Source organism: Balaenoptera physalus, assembly GCF_965194825.1.
Source record: "Balaenoptera physalus genome assembly, chromosome: 10".
Classification (NCBI taxonomy): domain Eukaryota; kingdom Metazoa; phylum Chordata; class Mammalia; order Artiodactyla; family Balaenopteridae; genus Balaenoptera; species Balaenoptera physalus.
In genome coordinates this window covers 90,778,649-90,793,666 of record NC_138889.1, presented here as the reverse complement: position 1 = coordinate 90,793,666, position 15,018 = coordinate 90,778,649, and the positions used below count along the sequence as shown (strand labels likewise).

The 15,018-nt window shown below is 46.3% G+C and overlaps 1 long non-coding RNA gene across 1 annotated transcript in view; it reads right to left on the bottom strand.

Moving 5' to 3' along the window:
* Window positions 1-12,477, bottom strand: part of LOC309636893 — a 28,509-nt gene extending 16,032 nt beyond the window's left edge. The window contains exon 1 of the long non-coding RNA XR_014250282.1: window positions 3,722-12,477. This is a non-coding gene — a long non-coding RNA (uncharacterized lncRNA). The remainder of the gene's footprint in view (window positions 1-3,721) is intronic.
* Between the last annotated feature and the right edge of the window lie 2,541 nt (window positions 12,478-15,018).

Genomic DNA, 15,018 nt, shown 5'->3' with positions numbered 1-15,018 from the left:
GATACACCTGAAAGTTTGAGAGCCCTGTACCCTGAGAGTCTGCCGCTTCTCCTCCCTTGCAGTGAGTCCTCCTGGAGCCTAGTATAGTGCCTGCAGCTCATTAAATGAACAAAGTAATGCCGTCACCTGCTCCTAACTCCTGTTCAAAGCCCTTCTTCCAGCATCTGACATCAGAAGCATCAGAAGGAAAAAAATCCACCCCAAATGGCAAATGCCCTCCTTTGTCCTGTTGGGGTCACCTGCACCCTGAGCACTCCCCAGACTGGACAATGCAGCCATTAGAACCCTCACTGGTCAGAACTGAGCCAAAGCCCCATGCTCCCTGCATGCCAAGGCAGATGGTGGCTGGCTGTGTCGCAGAGATGCTATTTTGATCCTTGCCCCAAATCATGCATTCCAAAAGAGTGTGCAGCAAGCAGATTGCAGCTCGGGACTCTCCAGGCCATCCACCCCAGCTGTTCCTGCCTTGGCAACCGGCCCCTTCTCGCGCTCCCTCTGATATCCAGATGGCAGCGGACGCGGCAGTAAAGGCAGCTCCAGTCAGGCAGCTCCCAGGCCACCTGTGTATCTGATTAACCAGAGAGCTCAGCAGAGGCAGCTTATCTGGAGGGCTCACAAAGGCAGCACGCAGGCAACCACAGAATGCCGGCGTGTTTTATCCTCTGCCCAGCCAAGGGAGTTTTTCGTGTTGATTCTGAAGTATGTTAAATGATGTCATAATGACAACCACTAAGACTGAGCACTTACTGTCAGGCGTCCTGTTTTCCAACCACCCTTTGGTGGAGACAGTGTTGTTATTATTCTGTTTCACATGTCAGGAAACTGAGGCTTAGAGTGGTGAAGTAACATTATCCAAGGCCTCAAAGCTGTAAGCAGTAAAGACAGGACACAGACCCGGGTCTGTGGGATCCCCCCATTCCTGTATGTCTAACCACTGCACTAGACAGAGCAAGCCAGCATGGCGCACTTGAACTTAGGACTGAGCTGGCCGACAGGAGATCTTCATGTGGCTACGACCCACCTCTCCAGCCTCCTGGGAGCATCTCACAAAGGCTGCTAATGTTCACAGGTCCCGTCTTTGTTTAAAATTGTGATATTTTGTTGCCCATGACTTTTTTGCATTAAATTTGATTTTTTTAAAAAATATTGCATTAAAATATTATTTATGTTGGTTACTGAGCTTTCTGGCAACTTTTTAAATTTTTTAATTTTATATTGAAGCATAGTTGATTAATAATGTTGTGTTAGTTTCAGGTGTACAGCAAGGTGATTGTTATACATATACATGTACCTATACTTTTTCAAATTCTTTTCCCCTTTAGGTTATTACAGAATACTGAGCAGCATTCCCTGTGCTTTACAGTAGGTCCTTGTTGGTTATCTACAGTATTTTAAATATAGCAGTGTGTACATGTCAATCCCAAACTCCCAGTCTACCCCTCCCCCCGACCCTTCCCTCCTGGTAACCATAAGTTCATTCTCTGAGTCTGTGAGTCTGTTTCTATTTTGTAAATAAGTTCATTTGTATCTTTTTTTTTTAGATTCCGCATATAAGTGATATCATATGATATTTGTCTTTCTCTGCTTGACTTACTTCAACTTAGGATAGTCTCTAGGTCTATCCATGTTGCTGCAAATGGCATTATTTCATTCTTTTTATGGCTGAGTAATATTCCATTGTATATATGTACCACAACTTCTTTATCCACTCATCTGTTGATGGACATTTAGGTTGCTTCTGTGTCTTGGCTATTGTAAACAGTGCTGCAATGAACATTGGGGTGCATGTATCCTTTCGAACCATGTTTTTCTGCAGATATATGCCCAGGAGTGGGATTGCTGGATTATATCATAGCTTTATTTTTAGTTTCTTAAGGAACCTCCATACTGTTCTCCATATTGACTGTACCAATTTACATTCCCACACACAGTGTAGGAGGGTTCCCTTTTCTCCACACCCTCTCCAGCATTTATTGTTTGTAGATTTTTTGATGACGGCCATTCTGACAGGTATGAGGTGATATCTCATTGTAGTTTTGATTTGCATTTCTCTAATGATTAGTGACATTGAGCATCTTTTCATGTGCCTCTCAGCCATCTGTATGTCTTCTTCAGAGAGAAGTCTATTTAGGTCTTCTGCACATTTTTTGATTGGGTTGTTTGTTTTTTTGATATTGAGCCACATGAGCTGTTTGTAAATTTTGGAGACTAATCCCTTGTTGGTTGTATCGTTTGCAAATGTTTTCTCCCACTCTGTGGGTCTTGCTGGGAAAACTGGACAGCTACATGTAAAGAAATGAAATTAGAAGACTCCCTAACACCACACACAAAAATAAACTCAAAATGGATTAAAGACCCAAATGTAAGACTGGATACTATAAAACTCTTAGAGGAAAACATAGGCAGAACGCTATTGGACATAAATCGCAGAAATATCTTTTCCGAGACGTCTCCTATAGTAATAGAAATAAAAATAAAAATAAACAAATGGGACCTAATTGAACTCAAAAGCTTTTACACAGCAAAGGAAACCATAAACAAAATGGCACCTTCTGAAATTTCGTGCCCAAGGCAAGTGTCCCACTCGCCTCGAACCCTAGTTCCTGTCCTTTCTAGGTAAGGGCTGACACACTGTGAATAAACGACCCCATGATTACAGACGGCGATGGTGAGGCTGGGAGGGGCTGTAATTTACACAAGGTCACTCTGCAGGTGACTTGGGCTGGATTCAGTCCCAGACTTCTCTGGCCCAGTGCCTCTGTTCTTCCCACCACTCCAAGCTGCCCCCTGAGCATTTCCTCAGTCACTCAGGCGTGCAGCCCACACGAGGACTGTGCTTCTCAAACTGACCACTCTCCTCTCAGAGCTGCCCACCGGAGCTGGCCAGAAACCCGCATCAGGACCCTCCTCTGCCAGATGAGCATGACGTGGTCACAGCTTCTGCAGGCCCACCAGGCACACTGGCCCTGCAACACGGAGCTAAGGAGAGGGAAGGGCTCTCAAATCAGAAAGGCCCAAGGGAGGCCCCTTCAGCGGGGAGGGGGCCCCCCTAAAGGTTCTGAGGCAGCAATAACCCGCTCTGTCACCCACTCACCCAGCAGCCTGTGGAGGATGGAAACAATGACTCTTTTGTCTTTGGTTTCCTGGCTGCTCTCTGAGGAGACAGATAATCTACTGGATGGAAGCCATAGAGGAACTCTTTCAATAGGGATGCTTTCTTTGTCTCCTGTTTGAGGCCTCAGCTGGGTGTTTATTGTCCTCAGGGAGACAGCCGGTCTGGGGAAGAATAGGAAGAGGCTTGGCCTCTGCCCCGTCCCTGGTTGGGTGAGTCTGTGTCCTGGCTCTGGCTGAGGGTCACAGGGCTCTAGGGTCAAGCCTCCTGAGCTCTGAGTGACAGGGTCACTCAGGCACAGTTAATGCGCTAGAAAGAGCAACTACTGATCCTGCCCTCTAGAGCCCGTGCTCCGCAACAAGAGAAGCCACCACAATGAGAAGCCCGCACTGCAACGAAGAGTAGCCCCCGCTCACCACAGCTAGAGAAAGCCCATGCGCAGCAACGAAGACCCACCGCAGCCAAAAATAAATAAAATAAATTTTAAAAAAAAGAAATAATGGTAGAAATGATATTCAGATATCATTTGGCTTAAGCATAGTTATCTAATGCTGCATAAGTGAGTTATCCCCAAACTTAGTGACTTTAAAACAACACTTATAATCTCACAATTTGTGTAGGTCAGGAATCCAGGAACCACTCAGCTGGGTCCTCTGCCTCAGGGTCTCTCACAAGGCTGAAATCCAGGCGTCAGCTGAGGCTCTGGTCTCATCTGAAGGCTTTGCTGGGATGGGTACACTTCGCAGCTCACGTGACCGTTGGTAGGATTCAGTTTTCTGCTGTTGGCTGAATGTCACCCACGGTCCCTTGACAGATGGTCCTCTCCAACAGGGCAAGCATATACGAAGAACCAGAGTGAGAATACCAGCAAGACAGAAGTCGCAATCTTTGCTAACCTAACCATGGGAATGACTTCCATCACTTTTGCTGTATTCTCTTGGTTAGGAGCAAGTCACCAGGCCCAGCCAACACTCAAGGGGAGAGGATTACACAAGGGCAGGAATACCAGGATGCAGAAGCTGAGCCAGAATCTGCCCATCATAGCTTGTTTGCACTGAACAAGTTATACTTCCGTCTTTCTGGATGCCTTTAATTACCTGCAGGTGGCCCTGCTAGACACTGGCCATAATGGGTTGGACCGGGGTGATGCCTGACCAAAGACAGGCATGAAGGGGCTCAGCCCCATCAGATGCCATGTCTTGGCAAGTTTGAATGGAAAACTCAGAGAAAGGCAAAAATCATTCCTTAATCAAAAGTATTCCAGGCACTGGGTATACAATAGTACACAAAACAGACATGGTCTCTGCATCATGGGGTGGAATGCGGAGAAAGGGAGAGATGCACAGAGCAAAGGCAAAAGGCAAGAATGAGGGCGCATCAGTGGCCATGAAAAAGTAGCAGCCATGAGGTTGTGAGAAGAGGGAGAAGGGAAAAGTAATTGCAGGGAAACAGAAGCAGAGGCACAAAAACATGTGAGCCACCCCAGGGCAAGCCCAGGTATAAGGAGAAATGGATTCTGCTTTCTAGCTTGGCAGCCAGCTTAACTCCACTGAAGAGATACCATCCTTCCTAAAAATTCTGGAGATCAAGGACACAGGTTGGGTCATTTGCCCATCATGGAACCAATGGGCTAGAGTTCCTGATCAGCCACCTCTGAGTCACCTGCTAGTCTGAAGGAAGAGGGGGATGGAGCTGAGGTCAGCTTCACTTGAACCACATGAAAAGACTCCAGAGGTACCCAGGTAGACAAAAAGAACAGCTATCTGCTCTAGATGGAGTTTAGAGGAAGGAAGGGCAGGGAGTGTTGGGTATTAATGTCTGCCTGAGGGGCATCGCTGGACAGATTTTGGAAAGTTGCTCTTGAGTTTCTACACATCGTGAGGCATTAGTCCTTCCGATGTTTGCAACACCTGCAGGTGATCCTTTCGACAAGCTCTGCATTCTGAGTGCACAGAGCACCTTCCGGTCTCTGGACCAGCGGCTTAAGCCAGATGTTTGTTTCCATTTTTAACTTTTTTATTTCTATAGGGCTTCCTGTTGAGAAATGTCTAAATTGGCAACTTTTCATTCCAATATATTGTTTTCCGATTCTCTTATTTCAGGTCAGAGGACATTAAAAACGAAAATAGATTCTCTTGACTTTGGCTGTAGGTCTACCCTAGAATATCACTGGAAGTTTCCTGAAGTCACTGTTGATTCCTTATTTTGTTTGCGAATCTGAATCTAGCCAAGCTAGCCTGGAGCAGTGTGTGCTGGAGCCAGCTTGCACCGGCTCTTGAGAGCCTCTCTACTCAATACTGCATTCAATGATGTCATGTTGTTAGCCTGGAATTGGCCAGCGTGGGTACATTTACACCATGGAAATCTGCAAACCCTACAATTCATGGCTCCCCTTTCAGGTTGAGGGCTGGTGGTTAAATATTTGCCAGCATACCACTGCCTATAATGAAAAGGCTTCTGAAATGGTCTTATTTTTAGTAACTTTCTTATTTTTCTTGCCCTTTCAGGACCATTGAAAAAACTGTGGCATAGCTGGGTTATTTAGTTTCTCTCTCTCCTCCGCTGCTGCTTTTAACATTGTCCCTCACCAGGGGGACTAGCAATTAAGTGAACTAAAGTTAGGTTGGTAAAAATCTGATAGCCCAGGACAATGTCTAGCAAAATCCTAAATTCTACAGCAAATTTCTTCCTTCCTGAGGTTTACAAAAATTCTATAATTATAGCCCTCAATTTAGCACTAGACTATAGTTAAATTTCAGCTGCTATAGATATGCCTTCTGATCTAGTAGTTTTAAGGGGATATTTTGCGATGTTATTGTGCCTTTCCTGAGACAAACTCACTTAGAAAGTCGGGAGAAAGAGTAGAAGGAAGAGAGGGACCTAAGTGGGTGGTGACAATAAAGTAGAGCAGTGCGAAAAGGACAGAATCCTGAAAGCTTGGATGGGACTGAAATAGAAACTTATGGAGATGGACTCTCTTGGAGTCGGTGTTTTGTTTTGAGTCCTTAGAATATCAATCAAGGAAGCTGACTATTGAATTTTTAAAATTGAAATATAGTTGATGTACAATATTATGTGAGTTTCAGATATCCTGCATAATATATATGTACATTATGAAATGATCACCACAATAAGTCTAGTAACTATCTGTCCCCATACAAAGTTACTGATTATTGAATTTTTAATATAATTTCTCATAATTTTCTAGAACTATTGTTAAATGTATTAATTTCCTCACTTTGACATGTCTCCTCCAAACAGTTATTCCACATGCTATGGGCTGAATTGTGTCCCCCTAAAATTCATCTGTTGAAGTCCTAAACCCCACTGTCTCGAAGTGTGATTGTATTTGGAGATATGGTCTTTAAAGTGGTGATTAAGTTTAAGTGAGATAATTAGGGTGGGCCCTACTCCAGTGTGACTGGTGTCCTTAGAATAAGAGATGAGAACACAGACCCAGAGGAAAGACCATGTGAAGACCTAGGGAGAAGACAGCTATCTACAAGCCAAGGAGAGGGGCCTTAGAAGAAACCGACCTTGCTGACACATTGATCTTGGACTTCAAGCTTCCAGAGTTGTGAGAAAATAATAAATCTCTGTTGTTTAAACAACCTAGTCTGTGATACTTTGTTATGGCAGCCCTTGTAAACTAATACACCAAGTAAAAACAATATTTTGCCATTTACCCAGTTAAATGCAAACTTGTATGAGAAGCAGGAATTCTGCCAGGAGGAGGTTGAAGCTTTGACATAGCCAAACCCATGACAAAAAGACCAACCAATACAGTTGGTCAAAAGTCTGTGTGCTTATGAATGATGTTTTAGATTCCCCAACCAAACAGAGGCTAAGAAGGGGTCAGATAAATAATAACCCAACAATTATTGACCTTGGTATAGACTGAACAAAGTGACTTCTTTTACAAATTGATAAGACAAGGAGTATCCTCATAAAATTTTGAAGGGGACCAAGAGCAGTATTTGATCCATCGCTTTTACATGAATCGTTTGTTGGTATCTGGATCTCCAGCTTAGAGTCCTTGGGGCTGGTTTGGATTGGATTGGAGCCTATGTTCCCCGTGGAGCATTCTCTATGCATTCAAAAGACACAAGACAATTCAGGTGAAAACAAAGACACACAAGACAAGACTTTGTACAAATAGTCAAACAAAACCAAAAGCAAAGCAAGCAGGAAAAGAATAAGTCAATTAATGGCAAAAATATTCACCAAATGATACAGCTCCAAAGAAAGTTCTAATTATACAATGACTGAGGCCTAATTTCCTTGTACAAAGAACCATCTGGTTGCAAATTCTTGGATAATAAAATAAATTCAGCAAAGACATTTTAATGAAACATGTCGGGGAAATCTATAGAGTAACTACCCTTGGGCACAAAGGACCAGGTGAGTGTACCTGTTGGACTGAGGACTTTCAAAATAATTTCACTGGCACCTCCAGACTTATCAAAGGAGGAGACCACCACTTGAAATCTGAAAATATTTCTTAAGTTTAAGTAAAGAAAGAGCCATGCTGATCACACAAATTTCTCTGAGCAAAGCAAAGTGCTGGTCTTTTATTGAGTTGTTGGGAAGAGTGTATTTTGGGTTGTGTTGGTTTTAGAGGCAGGAATGGGTTGATGTGAGCCTTAGAAGTGTTCACAGAAGCCAGTCCACCAGCAGTTGGCTGGCTTCCACACCATGATGCTGTCACTGATTACCTGGCTTTCCAAGTTGCATTCATTGAAGTGAGTTGTCACTCATCAATTCATCAAGTATAGAATTGTCATTGATGGATTAGACAGGTTGAAAACTAGTTCTGGTGGAAACTTGTGCCCATGACTACAGAATAATCAGTCCTTTCCTAGGAGTGTGGGACCACCAAGTACCAATCTTTCTATCTTACCTGTTTATTTTGTTTATGGCCTGTCTCTCCCCTGGAGGAGAGAGACATATACACTGCAGGAGGGCAGAGATTTTTATTCACTTTGATCCCTGCTGGATTTCCAGCATCTAGAACAGTGCCTAGTACACAGTAGGTACCCAGTAGGTACACGACAAATATTTGTTAAATGAACAAATGATCCTGACCTCCAGATCTTGACCTGTATGATATACGGGGAAGGTGTGGTTTTCTATTTGCATTATTTTAAAAAATTTCCATTATCACAGACACTGGGCTGGATCTAATCATGATAAATGCTTTTGAATTGAGGGTGATTAATGAGCTGTGGGTTAAAGCTAAGTGTGTGGTGTGTCTGCTGCCTCTTCAGATCACGTTTCACCTCCACTGTAGCTATACATGCAACGGATTCTGGACACTGGTGGCATCACTTGGATCATTAATCTAGAAACACTCCTCCTCTGGCTTTTGTAGTCCTTGGAGATTTGCTGGCTTTTGGTCTCCTGGTCCTGGAAAGTGAATTCCAGGAGGTGGTATAGCACAGTGACCAAAAACTTTGGCTCTTGGTAGTGGTGTCACTTTGAGAGGCCACGCAAATTTTCCAAGCCCCCATCTCCTTATCTTTAAAATGGGAATAATAATAGAACTTACCTCATGTGACCATTTCTATCACCACCACCACTGTCATTGGTCATCATCAACCATGCTACGGGGCTCTGGTGAGCTCCCTGTGTCCCAGCACTGGCTGCTAGGCCCCCGGTTTCACCAAGGATGGACAAACAGTCATTTCCAAAGAGCCAACTTTGCCATGGGAGTTAGAAAGGGTGAGATGAAAGTTGCTGCAAAGCATGATCAGCCCAAACCAACTATATTTCAGGCTCACATTCAATGGGATCAACCAAGTGAATCCAAGAAAGGTGGTGACCCATGCTTTTGTTTGATTAATGCAATACCTAATGTCTTTCTCCATTGCCCAGCTTCACTATAGATTAGAAACGTCAAATATTTTCTTTTCCAGCCTCCCTCACTGCTAGGGATGGCAACATGACTATTTCAGACGAACGAGATAGAAAAACTTGCTTTCCTGCTGACAGGCACAAGAGTTATTGGTGCCATCTTTTCCATCTTCCTCACCTTGAGTTTGGACCTGATGCCTGGAGCTGGGGAAGACACCTAGTGATTGTGGAGCAAAGACATTAAGTAACTGTCCAGAGACTCACACAGATGCCAGCCCTGACATCATGGAACCATGGAGTGAATGCCAGCAGCCAGCCACCTAGAGACTTTTGCTACTAAGAAAAAAAAAAACATCGAAAACATTATTTAAGTCAGGTTTTCAGTAGCTTGCAGCCAAAAGCATTCCTAACTGATCCAGTGCCACCCTACTCAGCAATGGAGCCAGTATTGGACAAGCTCCCTCTGCATATCCTCCTAAGACGCACACTGTGTTTGTCTTCAGGCGGCAGCCATGGTCCACAATACCTATGGCAGACCTCCTGGGGGCTGAAGCGGTTTGGCTATATGAACTTTGCATGCTGATGGATATCCAGTTCTGGTTCCTGGGAGTTAGGGGTTAGGTTTGAGGTACCGGTCCCTCTCTTCCTCTCCTGAATTCTGGCCTATACTACATCAATACAATGAACTGAACAAAACGAGGCTCAAACATCAGCTTTGAGTGTGGGCAGCCCTGACCTGAGGCCAAAATGAGACTTTGTAGCAACTCTACCTGCTATCCCTCCATAGAACACGCCACGCTGACCATTCCGTCTAGTCCCGGGTGGAGGAGCTGGGACAGGAGAGCAAACTCCAGGCTCAGGCTTCCAGAAGCGGCCCTGCAGAGGGCGCTTTCCACCTGAAGACTGGGAGGGCAGGCCACGCCCCCTGCACCTGTTCCTCATGGCCCTGTGGACAGTCCCTTCTCCTGAACTCATCCATCAGAGAAGGCATCCTCCTCCGGTGGGGAAGAGCCAGTGAGGGGGTGGCGAGAGAGCAGATTCCATGTCAAAGAGGCAATATGGGGATATGGGGATGGGAGGTGCAGGGGAGGAGGAGACAGCAGATGATCAGGGAGAGACCAGATTAGTCGCTGGAAGGCTGGGGTCTTGGGGGATGCATGGGTAAGGTGGAAAATGAACTTGGACCCTTACCATTGAGTTCACATCCTACCTACTGCCATCACTTATAAGCTGTGTAACCTCGTGTGCAGTGTTTAATCTCTGCATCCCAGGTTTCTCACCCGTAAAATGGAGATAATGAGTGTGCCCATCTCATGAAGCTACATAGTGGATCAAATGGGTTCTTGCCTTGAGAACATGGGGCCCAGTGCCTGGCACATAACAGGTGCTCAATAAATGTTTGTTCCCTTTCACACTGGGATGGAGGAGGAGGTGAGATTCTGAGACCTGAGTCAGGGGCTGAATTAGCTGTTACCACCAAGTGTTAGCAGGGATCAGCGTGGGCCATGAGCCATGGATGCAAACCAAGAAAGTGTCCCCCAAACCCTTCCTCCACCCTGCCCCTGGAGCTGAGGTTAGAGTAGACAGCCCTTCTCCCCTGAGGGCCTTTCTCCTGCAGGGGCGAGGCTGGGAACACGCCCAGCATGAGTCCACCAGCCACCTGCCAAGGGCCTGTCCCCTCCCTCCTTGCTCAGACAGATCACTCCTGTCAGGAGTGACAGCAGCCTGCTTCATCACTCTAATTGCAGTGTGGTTTGTGTTCATCAAGGAAACAGCAGGGATTCCAAATTAAATTCCAATATGCAGTTTATCCAAGATATAAGGCCTATTGAGAGACTCTGTGCAGAACTCCCTGCCTTCCCTGTGGAGGTAGGACGGACCAAGGCTCTCCGGAATGAGGATTCCCCCTGGGCTGCTGGCCAGCTGCTTTCCCATTTTACAGATGGGTTTGCTGAGGCACAGAGGAGGGACTAACACATGGAAATAGTCCTGGGGACACCGAGGCCAGGACTGGCGTGGGCTTGTCTGTCTTTGGGAACTAGATGTGACAAAGCATCTCTCTGGCACACCCTGAAACGACAAATGAGACCATTCTGAGTGGTTGTAAGGGCCGTGGGCATCTGATTTTGAAGATCAGAATCATTCTATCAATGTTCATTTGCCTGGAAGAGGCTTCTGCATGGACCCCAGGCACAAACTTGCTCTCTCAGGCTTTGTACCAATGTGCCAACCCCTTCCTAATAGATAGATCTGCCAGGGGCTTGCAGACTGGCTCCTGCCACCTGTTTCCCCCAGTTCTGAAATGTTTTATGAATCATACAGACAACAAAACTAAGATGGCAAAGTCGATTGAAAACCACAGAGGTGAGGAAGCGATTGAACCAGAAAGGCAGCACAGCTGGAAGTGTTCATCCTCCCAAGTGGCTGCCCTCTGGCTCCCTCCTTCCTGAGCTCTGCGCAACAGGCAGTGAGTGGGTGCCCGGCCCCGGGAGCCCCTCTCCACGGTCTGCCGCTGTTTACTGTCAGAGACTAATCCAACCCAAGTAAGCTTTAGACTCAGGTGAGAAATAGAGTAAAACGCTAAAACATCCTCTGGGGCTCAGGGCTCCCTAATGTGGCCGGGGAAGGATGTGGTGCAGGGACACCAAAGTGACATGAGCTGGAACCCTGGACACACGTGCTCCAGAGGGAAGTGTCTACTAACCCAGCCCTGCCTGGCAAAGCGGCATTTCTCCCGGGTCCCTGGATTCAGCTCCCAAACTGGCAGAGATTTCCAACCATTTAACAGATAGATAGCACCGTGGCTTCGGGGAACCAATCAATTTTGAAAGCAGCAAGGCAGCAAATAATCGTTAGGGAAACAACGTCCAGTTTAGATGGAGAGCCTGGAGGCAGGAAGTGGACGTTTCAGTCCAGAGCTGATGCCATCATTTGAAGTTGGAAGGTGGAAAATATGGGTCATACACCAATTTCCTCAGAAGGGAAAGGAAGTGAAAAGGAGGGGACATCACTGTCATAAAGTGATGGAAAAAGTTAAAAGTTAGTGGTTGGAGCATGGTCTCTGAGCGCAAATCTGAAATTGAGGGCTTTCGAACAATCTTTTTACATCTCTGGCCCTTGGTTTCCCAATCTGGAAAGTGGGTAGAACAATAATACCCATCTCTCATGCTTCATTTAGAGCAAGGGTCAGGAACATTTTCTATAGAAGTTGGGTAACAAATATTTTAGGCTTTGGGGGCCATGGGAACTCTGTTGCAGCAACTCAACTCTGCGGTCGTTGGAATGAAAGCAGCCATAGAAATAGTAAATGAATGGACACAGCTGTGTCCCAGTAAGACTTTACAAAACAGGTGGTGGGTCTGATTTGGCCTGTGAGTGAGTCACAGTTTGCCAACGCCTGATTCAGAGGATTATATGAGACAATGCAAACGATAGCAAAGTGCTTGGCACAGAAACTAACCAATAAGTATTAGCATCTTCCTCTTCCTCGTCCTCTTCCTCGTCCTCGTCCTCTTCCTCGTCCTCTTCCTCTTCCTCTTCCTTACTGGCATCACTGCTCTGCATTTGGATCATCAGGTGCTGCCTAATAAACACCTCTACTCCCCATCTCCCTGCCTCTACCAACGTGTTAAATTTCCAAAAAGGCACTTACAGGGGTACATTCAATTCCTGGGTGCAGGTGCATTCAGGATTTCGCCTGCATAATGCAGGTTCTCAAATCGCTTAGCATTTAAAAGCAAGGGCGTCTTGGACCCCCAGTGAAGCAACAAGGATATGACTCCCCATTAGAAGTTTCTATTGCCCTTCACAAGGGATTTCCTGTGTAATATAGCACAGATTTCTCACTGCTGCTTGAAGAAGTAAAGGCGATTACAACCATTTTGCAGGCAAAACTGAGCTTTGGTAAAACAGGTTGACTTGTGTAAAGTCAGGCTGAGAATCTGGAGCTGAGCGGACGCTTGATCCCAGGTCTGTGGACTCCAAATCCAGCGCTCGTGCCCCGATGTCACGTCTGCACTGAGTATTGGATCAGTCAGGATCTTTGCTGCAAATGATAAACTTGCTGTTTTAAACAGAAAAGGAATTCACTAAGTAAGTGGCCTGGAGAATTTCTGGGAGGAACAGAGGATCGAGCTAGAGGCTGTTAAGGGGGAAATACACCCCCGTGAGAACGCCTGGTGCTCGGCTGCAGACACTCCTGACACAGGAGCCACAGCTGGCCCGACGCTGGGTGCCTTTAAGATGCCTGCCCCTGCTGCAGCCTGAAGTTCAATTTCCTCTGCCACCTCAGAACCAATCCTGCACGGTGCCCCCTTCTACATGTTACTCTCTTTCAAATGCAAGTCTTCAAGTGAGGGTCCTATTGGCCTGAGCCTCGCCATGTGTCTGGACCCTAGTTCCCAGATGAGTTACTGACTGCTTCCTGGGGGGGGGGGCGGGGGCAGAACGCAAAGGAGGAGGGGGATTCTCCAAACCCAGGAAGGCTGTGGCCAACGTGCTGAGCCGACTCCACCCTGGGGTCTAAACCTCACAGAAATGAAGCGAGGAGTCAAAGAGATGCCTGTACACCCCTGTTCAGAGCAACATGATGCACAATAGTGAAAAGGTGGAAACCACTCAGATGTCTGTGTATGGCTGAATGGACAAACGAAATGTGGCATATCCATACAATGGAACATTATTCAGCCTTAAAAAGGAAGGAAACTGACACGTGCTACAACATGGATGAACGCTGATGAAATGCTAAGTGAAACAAATCAGACGCAGAAGGACAAATATGGTATGATTCCACTCCTATGAGGTACCTAGAATAGTCAAATACATAGACAGAAAGTAGAACGGTGGTTTTCAGGGACTGGGGGGAGGGGAATTGCTGTCTAATTGGTACAGAGTTTTAGTTTGGGAAGATGAAAAAGTCCTAGGGCTGAATGGTGGTGACGGTTGGAAAACAATGTCAGTGTACTTCATGCTACTGAACTGTACACTTAGAAGTGATTGAAATCGGGACTTCCCTGGTGGCGCAGTGGTTAAGAATCTGCCTTCCAATGCAGGGGACGTGGGTTCAATCCTTGGTCAGGGAACTGGATCCCACATGCATGCCGCAACTAAGACCCGGCACAAAAAAAAAAAAAAAAAGATTGAAATGGTAAATTGTACGTTATGTATATTTTATCACAAAGGAAGGTGCTGGGCGTGACAGATACGCACTCTAAGGACTTAAGATTTCATTTTCGAGACGGGGCAAAGGAGGCCCAGAAAGTGACTGATTGGTGGCAAAGTTGGCAACTGTCAATCTCAAGTACTTGCTCCTTGCAGAAAGAAACTGTCGGTGGCTGTTAGAAGTCTGGTGACAGCTCCTCAGCCTTGCTCCCCCATGTTCTAACAAATAGGAGGGGGGCCCGGCAAGTGACCCAGTGAGGTGAGTGGGTTGGATGGGAGACAGTAAGGAGAAGGGGTGACCGTGTTGCGCCGAGGAACGGAGGTTCCGTCGGAACGGGGCAGCTGCTCCTCAGCTCTGGCTAATCTGACACGTGGGCAGGGAGCCGGGCAGGGAGCCCAACGCTGCTCTACCTCCTGGCTCTTTAAAAGAAGCCAGGCATCCAGATATTTATGTGAAATCTCCTGAACTTTAACCGTTGGCAACAGATTCAAATAATACGAGTCTGCAAGCTGGTTGAAATCTATCTCGGGGTTGGATGCCACCCTTGGGCTGCTGGTTTGCGAACTCTGTTTGAACCCAGAGGCGAGGGCCAAAGATAACATCAAGATGTCAGTTTTAATAGGAGATGCCCAGAAAACTTTCCAAGTACTGTACTCCCAGGACTCCCAGGAAAGAATGATAAGAAAAACATAGCTATTAACTAAAATCAAAATGAGAGTCTTGTATTACATTCTACTTCCCAATCTAAGCCCTCAGATCTTCCAGTGGGAGAGTCGGGACTGCAGATTAAACTCCGCGGGCACTCAGACACCCCGCCTGTCCAAGGAGTGGGAAGAGCTCTGCCTCTAAAACTCATTAACCAGGGAATGGGGGGGAGGGGAGGACAGAGCGA